The sequence below is a fragment of the Pteropus alecto genome, unplaced genomic scaffold (assembly GCF_000325575.1).
Source record: "Pteropus alecto unplaced genomic scaffold, ASM32557v1 scaffold479, whole genome shotgun sequence".
NCBI lineage: Eukaryota > Metazoa > Chordata > Mammalia > Chiroptera > Pteropodidae > Pteropus > Pteropus alecto.
This window is the reverse complement of record NW_006492031.1, coordinates 568,427-574,197: the sequence shown is the minus strand read 5'-3', so window position 1 is coordinate 574,197 and position 5,771 is coordinate 568,427. Positions and strand designations below refer to the sequence as shown.

The 5,771-nt window shown below is 40.8% G+C and overlaps 1 protein-coding gene and 2 pseudogenes across 2 annotated transcripts in view; 1 reads left to right on the top strand and 2 right to left on the bottom strand.

Moving 5' to 3' along the window:
- Nucleotides 1–740, bottom strand: part of TBCEL (tubulin folding cofactor E like) — a 69,581-nt gene extending 68,841 nt beyond the window's left edge. Inside the window, exon 1 of one of the 2 annotated variants that reach the window (XM_006925243.3) lies at nucleotides 648–740. The gene's annotated coding sequence lies outside the window, so the exon portion shown is untranslated. Of the gene's footprint in view, nucleotides 1–510 lie in introns of both variants that reach the window. The other variant, XM_015599444.2, reaches the window with a different exon arrangement.
- A 3,416-nt stretch (nucleotides 741–4,156) lies between these two features.
- Nucleotides 4,157–4,275, top strand: LOC112473519 (annotated as a pseudogene).
- A 1,164-nt stretch (nucleotides 4,276–5,439) lies between these two features.
- LOC112473517 lies at nucleotides 5,440–5,556 on the bottom strand (annotated as a pseudogene).
- Nucleotides 5,557–5,771: the final 215 nt, after the last annotated feature.

Genomic DNA, 5,771 nt, shown 5'->3' with positions numbered 1-5,771 from the left:
GGGGCAAAATGATTCTCCCGAAAGCCTTTACTAAACTACCGCATCCTTTTAGCAGCCCATGGAAGGCGCAGGTCTAATGTCCACAGAGCCTACGAAGGCCCGCACGCCGAACCTCCCAGTGGACACGTCTACTAATTTTTATTTATTTATTTGATTCAGTGGTTCAGAGACAAGTTTCCCATTTCCCCACCCACCAGCCCCAGACTCTTCTCCATCTCCCGCCAGCCAGGGGGCATCTTCCCATCCGCCAAGCCCCTGGAACTCAGTCTGGCTCTCCGACCCAGGGCTGGACTCTCTTTCCCAGTCCCAGGCCTTTCCTGTTCCGGCCAGACGAAGCCCATTCTCCCTGGAGCCCCAGGCTGGTGTCCCATCCATTCCCTTCTCCCAGACAGGCCTCGTCCCGCTCCGAGATCCTCCCGGTGTCTGCTCACACTGCGCCCCGCAGCAGTGGCCCTCCGCGCCTCGGGCCGCGAGAACCCGACGGTGCCGGCAGGCCCAGGCTCCACTCACCCCCTCAGCCCGGGAGGCGGGGAGCTGCTGCGGCGGCTCCTCGGGCTGCGCCTCTCCTCCCCCCTCCCGGCCACCGCCGTGGTCGCCGTTCAGCCTCCGGCCTGCTCCCGACCGACCCTGGACCCGCTACGCTTCACCTCGTCCCCAATTCGGCCCGCAGAAGCCCTGTGTCCTGCATTGACCCGGAAGCAGCTTTCACGGCCCAACAACAACACGCGACCCTGTCGCACGTGTCACGTCCGCTGCGTGAATGGGAGGGGGCACCGGAGGAGTGGATCCTCCCCAACCAAGCTTGGGTTGCCATAGCGACGGGATGTCTATGCTGCCTAATAGCCACTAGAAACCTATTTCACCTGCTCTTTTTCTTTCGCGTCATGAGGATATGCCCTGGGTGCAAAGGAGGAGTACTGATTGTCACATCAGAGTGAAATTGGACTGCTGAGAGGTTGCCATCTTATAGAAAGGAGCATTGGGCTGAACCTTTCCAGACAGACCTGGAATTTTGTCCTGATTCTGTCATTAATTTGCATTGTGACCTTGATCAACTTACTTCTTGTCTCTGACTTCAGTGTCTTCACTAGGTGATCTCTAGGCTGTAATCTAATACGATCCCAAGATGCTTTTTGCATGAGGATGTGGTAGCACTCTGGCCTTTACTCTGTGTCCCCTTCTCAAGGTCTGTGGCACCCTGAGCTTTCGGTGCTCTTGTACCAATGTAGTAATAGTAGCTTCTGTTTATTGAACCCTTTCTTGGTACCATATGCTATTTCTAATTTTACAATTTCCAAAGTAGATATTTTATGAATTTAAAAGTAGAAGTTCGCAGAGGTTAAGTAATCTGCCCTAGACCACCCCAGTTAGTAAAAGTGACCAAGATTTGAATCCAGGTCAGTCTGACACCAAAGTCAAGTCCATCCTCTTCACATTATGCTATGCTATTGCTCCAGCTCTGTACACATTATATCTGGCTTTTGGGTTGTGATTGCTTATTATATTTCTTTGTCCATTTCTTTTGCAGGAATGTGCATGGAATAGGGATGGTGCTGGCTGATTCTGAAGAGAATTCAGTTTTGTATGACTATGTTAGCTTAAATGTTAGGAGTTAAAGAGGTCTATTGCATAAGGTGTGTGTGCTTTCATGTGGTGTGTGTTAGAGAACAGGTGAGGGGTTGTGATGTACATGCATGTGTATTTATTGGTTCCTAGAAACAAGGAGACAAAATTCTTTAGGAGGGACCCAATGGTAGTTCCTGGGTACTTACTACTCTCATTTTGTTTTGTTTTGTCTTGCTCCATAGGTAGTAAGGCTTAAAGGGATTAGGGCAGGGAAGCCTGAAAAATCTAGTTAAAGAAAGTGATCTCAGAATCAAAAGGAGGGTGAGCCAAGCAATGTGGCTTAGTTTGCTGAAGTGGGGTCTTTCTTTCTCTTCCTGCAGAGAACAGAGTGTCTTTCTGGCACTTTAGAATTAATGGCTTTGGGAGCATCAGGGTCTTTGACATGACAACCATCAAAAATAGCCTCAGTGGCAAGAACCATGAGAAGAGCAGAGTGAAATATGCACAAAGGAGAGAGAACAGGGTGGATGCTGCTCAGATACTTTAATGGTGGATTTATCTGTGAGCTTGGGTACTCTTGGGAGCACTCTGAAACACTTAGGAAGTCCTGTGAGCAACTAAGAAAAAAAACAAGAAATGTGGATCATTATTGTGAACAAATATTGTATACAGGGTACATAAATATGTGTGTGAGTATTTTATATCACTGGGTGTAATTAGTTATATACTTCTTTGTTTCTTTGAGATATCATTGAGTCACTTTTCTGTTGTTCCTTTCTCTCTTCTCATAGAGCAAGCTCCTAAAGACAAGTCAATGTCTCCACCCCTCTCCAGTCCTCACAACACAGACAGAATTATCTTTCTACAACTGATATCTGATCATGTGATTCCCTGTCTCCTCTTATTTTGTACCTGCCCTGTTTAAGCTGGTAGCCACTAGCCACACATGGCTATTTAAATTTAAGTTAATTAAAATTAAGTTAAATAAAAATTGCATTTCCTGAGTCACATGACACTAACCATATTTCAGGTGCTCAGTAGCTGTGTGTGGCTAGTGCTATAATATTGGACAATGCCAATATAGAATGTTTTCATCATCCCAGAAAGTTTTATTGGGCAATGCTGCTCTAAACTCTCAATTCCTCATGTCTCTGTTCTTTGGAATTTGCTTTGCTAAGCCTTTTGTTTGAAATATTCCTCTTCCATCTCCTTGAGATTAAAAATTATACATAATTGTTATTTTCTTGTCTCCTTGACAAGCATGTGAGCCTCTCCGAAGGCAGGAGCTAAGTTTATCTTGTACATTACCTCTAAAGGAATATCATATAGAAGGAGAGAGTAGATGATGAACTAAAATGAGAGGAAATTACGGAAAAGCAAATTTCTGGTCACTTTTATTAGAACTTATTGATAATTCAATCATTTTGACCTATCAACAGCAATTTTGTATGATTTAACCCGATAATAAGGAAGAACTTTGAAACAACTGGAGCTGCTTCACTCAGTTTTAATGAGTTCCCTGTCACCAGGATAGGTTAAACAAAGGCAGAATCTGTTAGAATAATGTATGAAAATTTTCTGAATCATTTGGACTGGCTGACCAGTCTGATTCTAAGCTTCTAAGTCTGTGTTCCTCCAACTGTGTTTTAATTCAAGGTTGATTATGCTATAACAACAATCAAAGCTACTTTCTGAGTTTTTACTATGTGCAAGACAATGCTCAATATATTTCACATAAATTAGTTTCTTTAATCCTCACAATAATCTTATGAAGTGTGTTTGGTACCATACCAGATTTACTGAGTGAGACGCAGATTAAGTGATATACCCTGCAACATACAGCTAGTAAATGGCCGAGGCTGAATTCATATTTAGGTCAGTCTGGTGCCAGATTCTGGGTTCCCAATAACACTATAACACTATGATAGGATATAGTTCTATCATGAAGATATTTGTCCTTTTAATTCAATGAATGATTATAATGAATGTATTTCTTGCATTTAGATAGGTGGTTTGGGGAAACCATAATCCCTAAAATGTAGTTGGAAAGATAATGCATATAGTCAAATAACAGTAATATGGAGTAATTAAAGGTCTATTATTTTAAAAGGGAGTCAGCATATTAGCCAAAGTTTTCTCTCAAGTAGGCAAAAGGATAAGTTCAGAATTATATGAGAATTCAATGTGAACAGCATCAGTACACAGATGGGAACACAGATGAAGAGAAAAAAAATACTTCATTTGAGAGAATAATGACTGGTTTAGAAATTAAGAGTCTGCAATACTTGTTTTGTTTTTTTCCACTAACCAGCCATGTCACTTCATCTTTTTCTGCCTTAGAGTTTTATCTACCAAATAACCTGGATTGGATGAAATACATATGATGAAACGACTGAAATTATGTATAAAATATTATGTATATGCATATATTATACATGTGTGTATTTTCAAGAGAAAGTATTATAGATTCTATCAGATTCACAAAGAAATAACAAGTCAGAAAACTTTTAGGCTACATTATCACTTTAAATTCTGCAATTCTGAGATTCTGTATTTTATTTTTGTCAACATTATTGACATGATTGTCAGTGTCTGTGGCTATGCTACCTTGAACAAGCTTGATCCCATCTGATCTCAGAAGCTAAGCAGGGTCAGGCCTGGTTAGTACCTGGATGAGAGACTACCTAGGAAGACTAGGTGCTATAGGTATAAAAGATAAAAAAATAAGGGATTGTAAGCTGACAAGTTTCTTGCAATCTGTGAGGTCAACCAAAGGTTACCTTGGCTAAATAATAATAATAATAATAAATACTCTATTATCTTTGTCAGAGTAAAGAGGAATTTTCCACTCAAATGGCTAACCTTGTAATCAGTTCTTTGTTCTGCTTCTGTAGACATGCTTGCCACATAGGCTGAAGGTCAGGGTAAACTGGAGATCAACTGAAGACTCACCCTCCCCTTTGCTTGTTCTGTCTAGATAACAGATGTATTGCCTAAGTTCCTGTCTGAAAATCTCATGCTCTGTAACTGCCCATAACCCATAGCAATTCCCTCTCTCTGAAACTGCCTGAGGACAAATTAACCAATTGGCCCATGCCAAGTGTAACTGTGCAGATAATCCCTACAAAAGTAAGGTTATCCCTGAGCTCGGGGCCCAGATCTTCAGAGCACTAGATCTTCTGGGACCACTGGCGTAATAAACCTGGGTTCTCCAGGTCTCTGAGTGGTGCTTGGTTTCTCGCCGGTCTGACTTTTCTGCAACAAGAGCTGCAGGATTTACAGTGATATCTCATTTTTTTCTAGGTTATGGTTACTTATGACATGTTTCCTTTGGTTAGTCTCACCAATTTTGTTGGTCTTCTGAAAGAATCAATTACTGGTTTTGTTGAATCTCTGTTATATTTTTGTTTTATTATTTTTGACTTTTATCTTTATTATTTAGATCTGCTCTTATTGGATATAATTTACTGTTTTCTAACTTTTTTTTATAATATGCATTTAGAATTGCACATCTGCCTCAATACACAGTTGATTGCCATAGTTTTGATATGCAGCATTTTCATTTTCATTCAGTTTTAAGTATTTACTAATTTCTTTAGCCTATTGATATGATAGATTACATTAATAGGTTTTTATTGAGATGCAATTAACATATAACATTGTGTAATTGCTGATTTGATACATTTATAATTGCAATATGATTACCACTATGATGTTAGCTAACACCTCCATCACCTCACATAGTTAGCATTTCTTTTATGCAGTGAGAACAGTTAAGATCTAGTCACTTAGCAACTTAGAAGTTTATAATATAGTATTGTTGACTACTATGTTAAGTATTAGATCTCCAGAACGTAATCCTTTTTTTTTTAACGCCTACAGCACCTGATATTCCTAGGTGGTCTCCCAACCAAGTACTAACCAGGCCCAACTCTGCTTAGCTTCTGATATCAGACGAGATCAGACGTTCAGGGTGGCATGGCCATAGACCTTAATCATCTTATAGTTGCAAGTTTGTACCCTTAAATAACACCTCCCCACTTCCCCCATCCCTCAGCCACTGGTAACCACAATTCTACTGTTTCTACAAGTTTGGCTTTTTTAGATTCCCGTATAAGTTATATCATACAGTATTTCTTTCTTAACTCATTGAGCATAGTACCCTCAAGGTCCATTTATGTTGTTGTAAATTGCAGGATTCCCTT